The following is a 12,531-nucleotide window of genomic DNA, read 5'->3' on the forward strand; positions in this document are numbered from 1 at the left end:
TGTGGTCCATCGTTCAGTGGTTGCGGGCGACTGTTCAACGGGTGCGAGCGGCTTGACGATTTACCTTCCCACCTGCAGCACTATATAAACAGACGGGTAGATGTGAAGTTACCACGGCATTTATTACTATTGCGCTGTTGTGCTGCTGAAAAATTTTACCATAGCCGAAGCTTATTCATCGTATTCTCAATCAGAGCATCGTCTTGTTTTAGCTTCGTCATAAGAGGGAGCTTCGGCAAAATTGCAAAAAGTCATCAACTTCGTCAAAACTGTGAGAAATTCAGTATCAAATGGCCATGGTGCGTTCAACAGCTAGAGTTACGCGCGACGAAGAGGAGGCTGAAGCTACTGAGACTGCCCCAATCTCCAAAGTAATGAGGCAATCGGGACTGATTGTGACAGAGGGTGCTTCTGCGAAAGGTGCACCTGCTGCCGAAGCTGAACAGGCTGACATTGATGAGGGTGATGGTGATGAAGAAGAGATAGATTATAACACCGTCATACCATCCAAGCGCAACAACTTGGATTTTGGAAAGTCTACTGTCTCTGAGGCTGATATGCCCATGATGATAAAGCTAGGCTACTTCGTGGAAGCCAAGAAGAAGCTGATTCGTTTTGGCGGGGAAGAAACCACTCCGAAGCCAGAAGATGATGAAGTGGTAGTTTTCAGAGGTTTCTTCAAAGCAGGATTGAGGTTTCCTTTGCACGAAATGATTGGGGATGTTTTGGGAGATTTCAAAATTTATCTTCATCAGCTGACCCCTAACGCCATCGTTAGGCTCAGCGTCTTTATCTAGGCTCTCTGAAGCCAAGGTGTGGACCCACTTGCCGAAGCCTTCTGTCGGGTGCACGAGCTTCATTATCAGACGAAGGCTAGAGAAGATGGGCTACACGAGAATTTCGGTTGTTACAACTTTGCTGACCGCAAAGATATGAAGACTCCGGTGATCAGCTATCGTACCAAATGGCCAACCGGCTGGAAGAATGAGTGGTTTTATGTTAAGGTTGATGAGAAAAAGGAGAAGCTAGTTCAGAGCCCACTAGACCTAACCTTCGGGTTAACTAGGCCCCTGTGCGACATGCTAAAGGGGTCACCATGCCGAGAAGCTGTGGGCGAATTCTGAGTTGTGTCTGAGCATATCGGTACTAGAGATTTGGTGCAGGAATACTTAGCCAATAGAGTATTTCCAATGTTAAAGGAATGGAATATGCCGAAGCTTAAAGGAGAAAAGAAAAAGAATGAACTTCTTCGACTGCCCTATCACTTCAAGTTCAAGAAACATTTCAAAGAGCCTTGCCAAGAATGGTTGGAAATGATTGAAGCTATGTGCAATGAAATTTTGGGCAACTATACTAAGAAAGAAGATCAATTGATGACCACGGCCTTCGGCACTCGACCGAAACGAAGGTTGAACCGAGTAATGGATGCCCTGAAATTTGAATACCCTGACTATGAACGGTTAAGCAAGGGTGCCGAAGGACCTAAGCGAAAAAGGGTTGTTAGTGTTATGAAGAGGCAAGCTGCTAGAATGATAGAAGAAGATGATAAAGCTCTGAAAAAGAAAAAATCCAGCCCTGAGCCGAAGGTGGCTGTTCCGAAGAAGAGAAAAGCTGCAGCTGCAAAGCAAAAAACAATTGATATAGAGGAAGAAATTCCTTCAACGCCTCCTGCTGCTGACGTGGAGGAAATTTTAAAGGTAATGACCGAATCTTTACCTCTCAAGCTAAGTCCACTAGGGCCACAACTGATGAAGCTTTTACAGAAGAAGGAGGAGCCTGCGGCAATCAAGAAGCCTACTGAGAAAAGGTGGAGGATTATTACTATTATTGATGCTATTGAAGAAACGCCATCGTCGGCTCCAGCGTCAAAAACACCAGCTGTCGAAGCTGCTCCGACCGAAGCTACAACTGCCGAAGCTGCGGTGGCCGAAGCCACAAATCTTGAGAGCGTATTTTCTGATATTGATAAGATGATTTTGGATATGGCCACGGAAGAAACTGCTACAGCTGCCGTAGAGACTCTGGCCCCAGCGCCCGGGAAAGAGAAGGGGAAAGAAAAGGAGATTGCCGAAGATACTTCAAAGGAAAAGGATTTTAATTTTCAAAACATACTTGGGCAACAACTGTCTAAGGCTGAGAAGGAAGAGCTGAGGGATTATGCAATATCATGCGGCTATGAACCAGGAGCATTGCTCTTCGGTGGCGTTGACGAAGAGAGCTTAGGATGTCTCTGGGATCGGACTGGAGCGAAGGTTGTTAGCACTCTATCGAAGAGTGTTGGCTTTTTGAAGCTTGAGGCCGACCTCAGTAGATACCGGCGGCAACATATCTCCGACAACTTGTTTTATTCTAATTTTAAGGTAAAGTTCTTATCTTAACTTTTTATTGTTTTCTAGATGAAGGTTACTTCTGATGAAGGTTGAAACTGAAGTCTACTAATGAAGAACTTTTTATTGCTTTTTTCAGAGTCTACTACTAAGTAAAACCTTGAGGATGCAACAAGACCTCGAGGACAAGAAAAATGAGATTATAATTGAGGGCTTAGAGGGCAAGATTAAAGATCACGAAGCTGCTTTAGAGAAGAAGGATTTCGTGATTCAAACAATGGAGGGTTCACTGGCAGAAGCCCATGTCGAGATTGCTAGATTAAACAGCGAACTCTCCACAAAATCAAAAAGCTTCGAACAAGAGAAGAAGGATTTTGATGCAAAGCTTGAAGCTGAAGTTGTAAAGAGTTCGAACTTGCAAAAGTCATTGAAGGAACTTCAAGATAAATGTTTGAACTTTGGCAACAGTTGTGTGCAACGACTGAAGCAGGTCTTCAACTCTGTTGGAGCCAGTTCTGAAAAGTTTAAACCTTTAGCTGAAAACCTGCCAGGCATCTTTGATCATATTGAAGGTGAAGTTGATGCTTTTGATGAAGTCATAGCTGGGCATGGTGACTTCTGCGCTCTGCTAGCTTCTCGTGGCACAATTGTTGCTTTTATGAAGGCTGGTTGCACGCACGAATATTGTAAATAGGCCAAACTTCAGCTTATCACCAGCGGACTTGAATGACATTCCTGGCCTGGCCCGAAGCATTTGGAACAGATTTGTAACTCAAATTTGGGCGAAGGGTGGACGAAGCTTGGCTGGTGACGAAGCCCGAAGTCACCTCAAACCGGTAATAAACTCATACCTTGTGCTTACCTTTTCCTTGAAACTTGAATTTATCTTATAACGCTAAGTTATGTACAGGATGACGAAGCCGAAGAGCAATGATCTGAAGCTTGGTGGATGATCCGAAGCTTAGCGGATGGTGATGAAGTCGAAGACATTGCTATGAAAAAACTTTAGAGAAACTTTTGAATTATCCTTGTAAAGAATATTGTAATTTAAGAATCAGATACTACTCTGTAAATTTGTCCATGCCTTGTAATATATTGTTACCTTTCCGTCCATGTATGAACTGCTTTGATGTGAACGAAACTTGTATTTTTTGAGCCGAAGGCCAAAAACACCTCACCTTCTTTCGTACACAATGAAGCATAAATCTGCTTCTTTTCCTTTCGCCGAAGGGTTATCATTAGAGCCGAAGCAACTGTCTGTATTTGTATGATACGATGATGATGATCCTATGTATGTCTAAATGAATGTATATGAATGCGATGAATGATGTGATGCAATATGCAAATGAATGTCCAAACACACACGTACGAAGCCACATCCAAACTCTGCATTTCCTCAGAAATGACCAAAATCTCTTTGCCGTTTATTTTTCAGCTTCACCTCTTATTTTTCGGTGTAAGTTCTGCATTCCCTTAGGAACGTCTTTTGAACTTCTTCGCCTTCTATTTCGGCGGTATCACCGTTGACTTTTCGGTGTAAGTTCTGCATCCCCTTAGGAACGTTTTTTGAACTTCTTCGCCTTCTATTTCGGCGGTATTTGGCTCTGCATTCCCTTAGGAACGACTTTTGAGCAGAAAACTTACGTTGCGCCCCCTTGGGAACGACTTTTTGTAGCTTCGTCGTGCTCTGCATCCCCTTAGGGACGACTTTCGAGCTTCTCCCTGTTTTTTTCCTTTTTCTGCACTCGATGGTGCATGCTCAGATTTTACATTTTACATATTTTTGGGGGATTTTGCTCTCGTAGAGCTAGATAAGAAAAGAAAAAATTACAAACTATGGCCCCATTAAAAACCTTTCTCCCCCTTTGGAAAGGAAAAGGGTGCCATAGGGAAAAATGAAAAAGATTACATCAAGTTACACATAATATCGTCGAAGCTCATCCGCATTCCAAGATCTAGGAATGTCGTTGCCGTCCATATCCTTCAATCTGTAAGAACCGGGTCTTGACGAAGATACCACCAAAAAGGGTCCTTCCCACTTCAGCTGTAGCTTGCCTACTATGTCTGGATTGGCCACTCTCCGAAGTACCAAATGCCCTAGCTTAATGTTTTTCAGTCGAACTTTTCTGTCACGCCATTTTATTGTTTCGGCTTGATATTTATTGATATTCTCCACAGCCTGAAGTCTGGTCCCTTCTATGGCATCTTTTGCCACAGAATAATCAGCTTCGTCCTCTACCGAAGTTACTGTTCTAATTGACCCTGCCTTAGCTTCTTCTGGGGTTATAGCTTCGTCACCAAACAATAACTTGAACGGTGTAAAACCTGTTGACCTTGATGTAGTTGTGTTGTGGCTCCACACCACTTTGATAAACTCATCTGGCCACTTTCCTCTAGGTTGATTGAAGATTAACTTTATTATTCCTGTCATTATAATACCATTTGCTCTTTCGACCAGCCCGTTTGACTCCGGGTGCCTGACTGATGCAAAATGAATCTTCGTGCCAATCTGGTTGTAGAAATCTTTGAAAGTTTCAGCATCAAACTATGTTCCATTGTCCACAGTTATAGGCTTCGGCACGCCGAAGCGACAAACGATATTTTGCCAGAAGAATTTCTGGACTGTAACCGAAGTTATTGTAGCCAAAGGCTTTGCTTCAATCCACTTATAAAAACATTCTACAGCCACCACGACATATTTCAAATTACCTTGTGCTGGTGGAAGTGGGTCGAACAAGTCCAGGCCCCATCTTTGCAACGACCAGGTTGGTTGTATTAACTGAGTTAATGACGAAGGTTGTTTTTGATCTCTTGCACATTTTTGACAATTTTCGCACTTTTGGACCAGATCTGCTGCATCCGAAGCTGCCTTCGGCTAGTAAAATCCTTGTCTAAAAACCTTTCCCAGCAAAGGCCTAGAACCAATATGAGATCCACACAATCCTGCATGTATCTCTTCATTAGTTCTATACCTTCGGTTCTGGATAAACATTTGAGAAGGGAGGAGCAAACTCCATGTTTGTATAATTCCCCTTCTATTATGATTTATGGTCTTGTTCTTGCTTCCATTCTTTTATTATAAACTTCATCATCCAAGAGGCAGTTACCCTAGAGAAAAGATATGATTCCAGTCCTCCAATCTTCACTATGTACTGGAGAAATGGCGAGCACTGCTCTCTCCATGAGTTCAACCGAAGGTGCCTTTATTGTTTCAAAAAATACTTCAGAAGGTAAAGGGAGCCCCTGAGCCACTAATTTGGCTAACAGATCTGCATGCTCATTTTTGCCTCTTGGAATGTTCTTGACAGAGAAACCTTCGAAAGAAGCCTCCAACCTTCGAACTGTATCCAGATATTTTTCAAGCTTCTGGTCTCTTGCCTTGCTACATTTATCTACATGGCCAAAAATGACTTGAGAATCAGTTTTCAGAATAGCCCTTCTTATTCCCATTGCCCTTAACTTCCAAAGCCCTAACAAGAGTGCTTCGTATTCGGCAATATTATTTGTACAACTAAAATCTAGCTTGGCTGCATAACATGTTCTGACTTTCGAAGGTGCTACTGGAACAGCAGCTGCTCCTGCGCCGAAGGTTCCCCAAGAACCATCGCAGAACACTGTACAAGCTTTGGCATCTTTATTTATCTCTTCTTCCTGAGCCCCTGGCGTCCAATCAGAGATGAAATCTGCTAATGCCTGGGACTGAATTGAAGATCTATGCACATAATCAATGGTGAATTCATTAAGCTCTGTAGCCCATTTTCCAATTCTTCCAGTAGCCTCTCTATTCCTCATGATGTCCTTTAGAGGTTGTGACGAAGGAACAATTATGTCGTATGCTTGGAAATAATGTTGAAGCTTTCTGGAAGCAATTAACATAGCATATAATACCTTCTCCAGTTCTGTGTAATTTTTCTTTGATGGACTTAAAACTTCAGAGACGAAGTATACTGGTGCTTGCTTTTTAGCCTGACCATCTAGCTTCTCCTGTACCAGTGCCGCACTCACTACAGAATGCGAAGCTTCCACATATAAGAGCAATGGAGCCCCTGGCGGGTAGAGTTAATGTTGTTAAATCAATCAAATATTGTTTCAACTCTTCAAAAGCTTTTTGTTGTGTCGGGCCCCATTGAAAGACTTCGACTGACTTCAATATTTCAAAAAATGGCAGATTTCTTTTCGCTGATCTGGATATGAATCTGTTTAATGATGCTAATCTTCCTGCCAGCCGTTGAGCCCCTTTCTTCGTGCTTGGTGGCTCCATCCGAAGGATAGCTTCGATCTTGCTTGGGTTAGCTTCAATTCCTTTCGTTGATAACAGACAGCCAAGGAACTTGGCTTTCTTCACTCCAAAGACACATTTTTCTAGATTTAATTTCAGGCCAGCTTGCCTGAAATTGGCAAATGTTTCTTGCAAATCAGCAATGTGATTTTCTTGCTTCGTGCTTTTCTGTCACACCCGGTTCCAGGGGGTAGAACCGAGCGCATACCATATGTGTGCCAGGATCCATTTCCACACATATGTTGTCGTCACAAGTGTAATATATCAAAAGACAATGCAATAAAGGCGTAAAGAGAGTATAATACTTTATTACATCATCTGAAACATTGTATCTTTAACAAGTATCACATCAAAGTAAAGAAGAAATAAACAACTGGGCAATCTCCCACTGGAAGATGACCGGCGCATCGTTAGACTTAGAATTCATCGTCGTCGATAAAATCTCCATCAAAGTCTCCAGCATCACCCTCTGATCAAAATATTAGCAAGGGTGAGCTCACTTATGGTCGGGGCTCAGCAAGTGGGGGAAAAACTAATGCAGGTATAACAAGGTGAGGCTAAGGTTGAGCAGTAAGCATTTTAGTTGGTCAACATTTTATTAACAACACTTGTCTTACTAATAAGTGTGAATCCCAAATGTCCCATTTAAACAAAGGAATATGAATATAGCAAAAACACTTAAGTGAAACCACTTAAGCAAATTATTGGCAGATCATCGGATCTCAATCTAATTCCATCTTCAAGTTCAATTATCATGTGAGGAGTCCAGGTCGCTCATAACCGGGAGCACGACTGATATATCAGTTTTACACTCTGCAGAGGTGGTACAACTTTACCCACAAGCCATGTATCCCATCTAGCCAGGGTTGATCGGACCCTTAAACACTGCCGAGGTGAATGGCTAGGGATCCATTATGAGGCTTTCACAAAATACACTTAATACGAAGCAACCCGCTAAGGTTTCTAAGACGATGGTGGTGGCCCCTAGGTGAGGTACCTTAGCCAAGAATACGTCCCCATGTTAACGTGGGCTGCCAGCACCTACCGCTCCCCCTCTTGCCCATCTTTTAGGTAAGGTTGCTAGGCACTAAGCATATAAAGCTAATTACCAAAACCAGAGCCATGATAGCACTCGTGGTTGCACTGTTATTCTGGATGGTCACTCCATATTCCAATTAATTCGAAATAATGTCATTTTAACCATCGGGTTAATGTCATAATTGCCAATTTCAATTTTGGAACATTAATACCAATTAATGAGTGACATTAAAATCATTACGTTGAGTGGTAGCACAAATTTTGCACAGCTCAATAATTTTCCTAGGTTAAACAAGGAATACAGGTAGTAAATCTAGAAAATCCTTAATTAGGTAAACCCATCAAATTATGCAATATATCAAAAAGCAAACATTATTATATGCAATGAGTGGGTACAAACAGAATATGCAGAGGGAGAATCCACTTGCCTTGCTCAAGCGAGTCCTGCGAATTGTCTTCGAACGAGTTCGGTTCGTCTACCGCACAGTCGGCTTCTAATAGAGTCGCATAGCGCACATACAAAAATAAAACATACACAAATAAATAAACATGCACCATTACATAAACATACACCAATACACAAATAAACACACATCGCACTTATCACGCCTTAAATACGTACTAATCGCGTAAATACTTATTAATTCAATTATAGCTATTATTGTGAATCCTAATGATGAATTTATGAGTGGGTGCAATAAATACAGTTTTAACTAGTATTAATTTATTTTTAACATCACCAATGAAAATAATTATCGTCTTTAATACTAATAAATAAATTAATAGCTTTTATCCTTTTTATTTCTAACTCAAATTGAGTATGGCTAAAAATGAATCTATTAATATTAATATTCTAAAAATCTACATAAATTGCTAATTGGACTTTTTATAACACAAGTGAGGATATTTTGACATAAACTAGTATTTTGCTTAATCTAAAAATCTAAGTGCTCAATTTGCGAACATGTTTATTTGACTAGCAAAATTCTATTTTCCATCCTACTAATGATATTTTCTCCTTTCTTTATAAAAGAAAATGTTAATAAAATAATTAGCTAAATCATCAAAAAATCCTATATTATTCATATGACATGAGTTCTATACCATTTTCTAATCCATTAAAATGCACCTATGACTATAATTCTCCAAATAGTTTCTAAAATTTATTGTGACCAAATTTGACTACAAATTCTTATCTAGTATTTTTATTACCAACGGGTGACTACTAAATCTAAGTCATATGTCTCTAAATCAAAAATCAACGCATCGATTAACATGAATTATCACGGTACTAATAATCGCATGAATCTACCAAATAATTCCATAACGCACATACACATAAATTGCGAATCACACGTGTTCATATTACAACAAACCAAAATATACAACTCATGAATCGAATCAAAAAGTACTTTTATAAAATACAAAATAATTTGGATCGTCATCAACCTTGGGTTCGCGCGTGCAACGGGAAGAGTTCGACGGGGTTCGGCCAGGTGAAGAGAAGGGCTCGACTACGGACGACGGATGACGAGTGCGTGGTCCGACGACGAAGTGCGGGCTCCGTGAACTCCGGCGACGAACGGCAACGAACGGCAATGTCGAGTAGTGTACTGGCGAGCTAGAGAGATGGGGTGAGCTTGGGTAGGCAGGAGAGGGAGAGGGGCTCTGCTGCCTTTTATAGAGAGCAGGAGGGAGAGGAAAAGTCTGCCAGGGAGACGTCAATGGACGGCAGGGCTTCAAGTGTCATCAATGGCTCGGTTACTTCCCAAGGCATCAATGGGGAGAGCAATGGGGAGGAAGAAACTGCGCTAATAACTCGGATAAACGGTCGATTGATGCTCCATTAAACTCCATTACACGCGGCTTCGGATTCCTGGGCGCGGACGTCGGCCTGGGGCTGTTCAGCTTGGTGCAGGGACGCGCGCAGGGGCTGGCTCGGCCGCTGCGGCGCGGACGTCGGCTCGGCTGGTTGGCGCGCGGGCGTCGCGCAAGGCGCGGCTGCGTGCAGGGACTTCGGGCGCTCGGCGCGGCTGGGGTCGCTCGCGCGCTGGCGTCGAGCTTGCGGCGCGGTGCTCGCGCGCGGCGAGGCTCGGTCAGTCGGCCGGGGTCGCGGCAGCGGCCGCTGCGTGCGGTAGAGAGCGAAGGAGAGAAGAGAGAGAGTGGGGAGGGAGAGAGAGCACAGGCGGCGGCGGCTTGCTGCCAGGGAAAAATCAGCAGGCGCGCGTAGGGTTTGGGGGACATGGGCCCTGGTGGGCCGATTTAGATTAGGAGTTTTTGTTTTTTTTTCTTTTTTTTAATTCCGAAAGGCATTTTTAAATAGCTCGAAAATTCATAAAAAATACACCAAAACTATTTATAAATAAAATACTTATTTTTAGACTAATAATTATTATATTATTTAATTATTATATTATTTACTAGGTTTTTCTTTAAAAAGGAATTGATAATAATAAACATCCGATAATCAATCAAGCGCATGCAAAGAAAACGATCAAAATGCAAATAAATAATTAAACACTAAAAAAATTATTATCGTATTTACTAAATTTATTATTTTTAGTTGATGGCTTTTGTGGTGTTACAAACCTACCCCTCTTAAAAAGAATCTCGTCCTCGAGATTAAGAAACTTCCGAGAATAACTGGGGGAATTCTGCTCTGAGCTCATCTTCTCTTTCCCAAGTGGCCTCATCATCCGAATGATGACTCCACTGAACTTTGCACATGTTAATGACTTTACTCCGTGTAATTCTGCAAGATGTTTCTAGAATTCTGACCGGGTACTCCGAATAAGTCAAATCTTCATTGACATTCAGTTCTTCCATGGGTAACTGTTCTTCTGGTACTCTTAAGCACTTCTTGAGTTGTGATACGTGAAATACGTCATGCACATCCAATAATCTATCGGGTAGCTCTAACTGGTAGGCTACTTCACCTTTCCTTTCCAAAATCTTGAATGGGCCGATATAACGAGGTGATAATTTTCCCTTGACCTTAAACCTTTTCATTCCTCTCATCGGTGAAAATTTAAGGTATACGAAGTCTCCTACTTCAAACATCAACTCTCTTCTTCTAATATCAGCATAGCTTTTCTGTCTTGACTGTGCTGACTTCAAATTTTCTCTGATAATCTGCACTTGCTTTTCCGCCTCTTGGAGAATTTCTGGGCCAAATACTTGACTTTCTCCGGTCTGATTCCAATAAAGTGGCGTTCTACACTTTCGTCCATAAAGTGCCTCAAATGGTGCCATTTTTAGACTTGCCTGTTAACTGTTGTTATACGAAAATTCTGCATAAGGCAAACTTTTATCCCAGCTTCTACCATGCTTTAGAGCGCAAGCTCTTAGCATATCCTCCAACACTTGGTTTGTTCTTTCTGTTTGCCCATCCGTTTGCGGATGATAAGCTGAACTAAAGTTTAGCTTGGTATCCATGGACTCATGTAGTCTTTTCCAAAAGCGCGAGGTAAACTGGGTTCCTCAATCTTATACGATCTTCTTTGGTACTCCATGCAGACAAACAATCCTCGACATATATAACTCTGCTAATTGGGCTCCTGAGTAAGTTGTCTTCACAGGTATAAAGTGTGCCACTTTGGTCAACCTGTCTACTATGACCCATATTGAATCATAGCCATCTCGAGTACGGGGTAGTCCAACTATGAAATCCATACTGATTTCTTCCCATTTCCATTCCGATACCTTGAGAGGTTGTAACAATCCCGCTGGTCTTTGGTGTTCGGCTTTAACTCGCTGACACACGTCACATAATGCAACATGAGTTGCAACGTCTCTTTTCAATTCGTACCACCAATACTTTTCCTTAAGATCCTGGTACATCTTTGTACTACCAGGGTGAATAGAGTAAGCTGAATCATGGGCTTCTCTCAAAATAAGTTGGCGCAGGTGTTCGATTTCGGGTACACAGATTCTCTTCTTAAACCATAATGTGCCTTGATCATCTTTTGTGAAATCTGGGGCTTTACCCAAACTAATTTGCGTCTTAATTTCTTTGATTTTCTCGTGAGACTCTTGTCCTTTACGAATCTCTTCTTCCAAAGTAGATTCAACTTCCATAACTGTTGCTTCTACATTGTAAAGCAATCCAAGGTTGAGTTGTTCCATTTCCCAGCACAATTCCTGTGACATCAAATGTGTAGTGATGTTGTTCACTTGACCCTTACGGCTCAAAGCATCAGCTACTACATTTGCCTTTCCGGGGTGATATTGTATCTCCAAATCATAGTCCTTAATCAACTCAAGCCATCTTCTCTGTCTGAGGTTGAGTTCTTTCTGAGTGAATATATATTTCAAGCTTTTGTGATCCGTGAAGATTTTGCACTTATTTCCAATCATATAGTGTCTCCAAATCTTCAAAGCATGCACTACGGCAGCTAGTTCCAAATTGTGCGTAGGATAATTCTTCTCATGTTTCCTCAACTGTCTTGAGGCATAAGCTATCACTTTTCCTTCTTGCATTAGCACACATCCAAGTCCAAGGTGTGATGCATCGCAATACACATCAAATCCCTCGTGGATGTCTAGCATTACCAATATTGGTGCAGTGGTTAACCTCTTCTTGAGTTCTTCAAAACAATTCTGGCAAGCTTCATCCCACTTGAACTCTTTACCTTTCTCCAGTAGAGAGGTAAGAGGTTTCACTAACTTGGAAAAACCTTCAATAAATCTTCTATAGTATCCTGCCAATCCAAGAAAACTTCTGATCTTGGACGCATCCTTTGGTTGTTTCCAATCTAGTATCTCACTTATCTTTCCTGGGTCCACTTTAATTCCACCATCGGTAACGATATGCCCTAAGAAAGCAACTTCTTTCAACCAAAAATCACACTTTGAGAATTTTGCGTACAGTTGGTTGTCACGAAGCTT

The sequence above is a fragment of the Zea mays genome, chromosome 3, assembly GCF_902167145.1.
Source record: "Zea mays cultivar B73 chromosome 3, Zm-B73-REFERENCE-NAM-5.0, whole genome shotgun sequence".
Lineage (NCBI taxonomy): Eukaryota > Viridiplantae > Streptophyta > Magnoliopsida > Poales > Poaceae > Zea > Zea mays.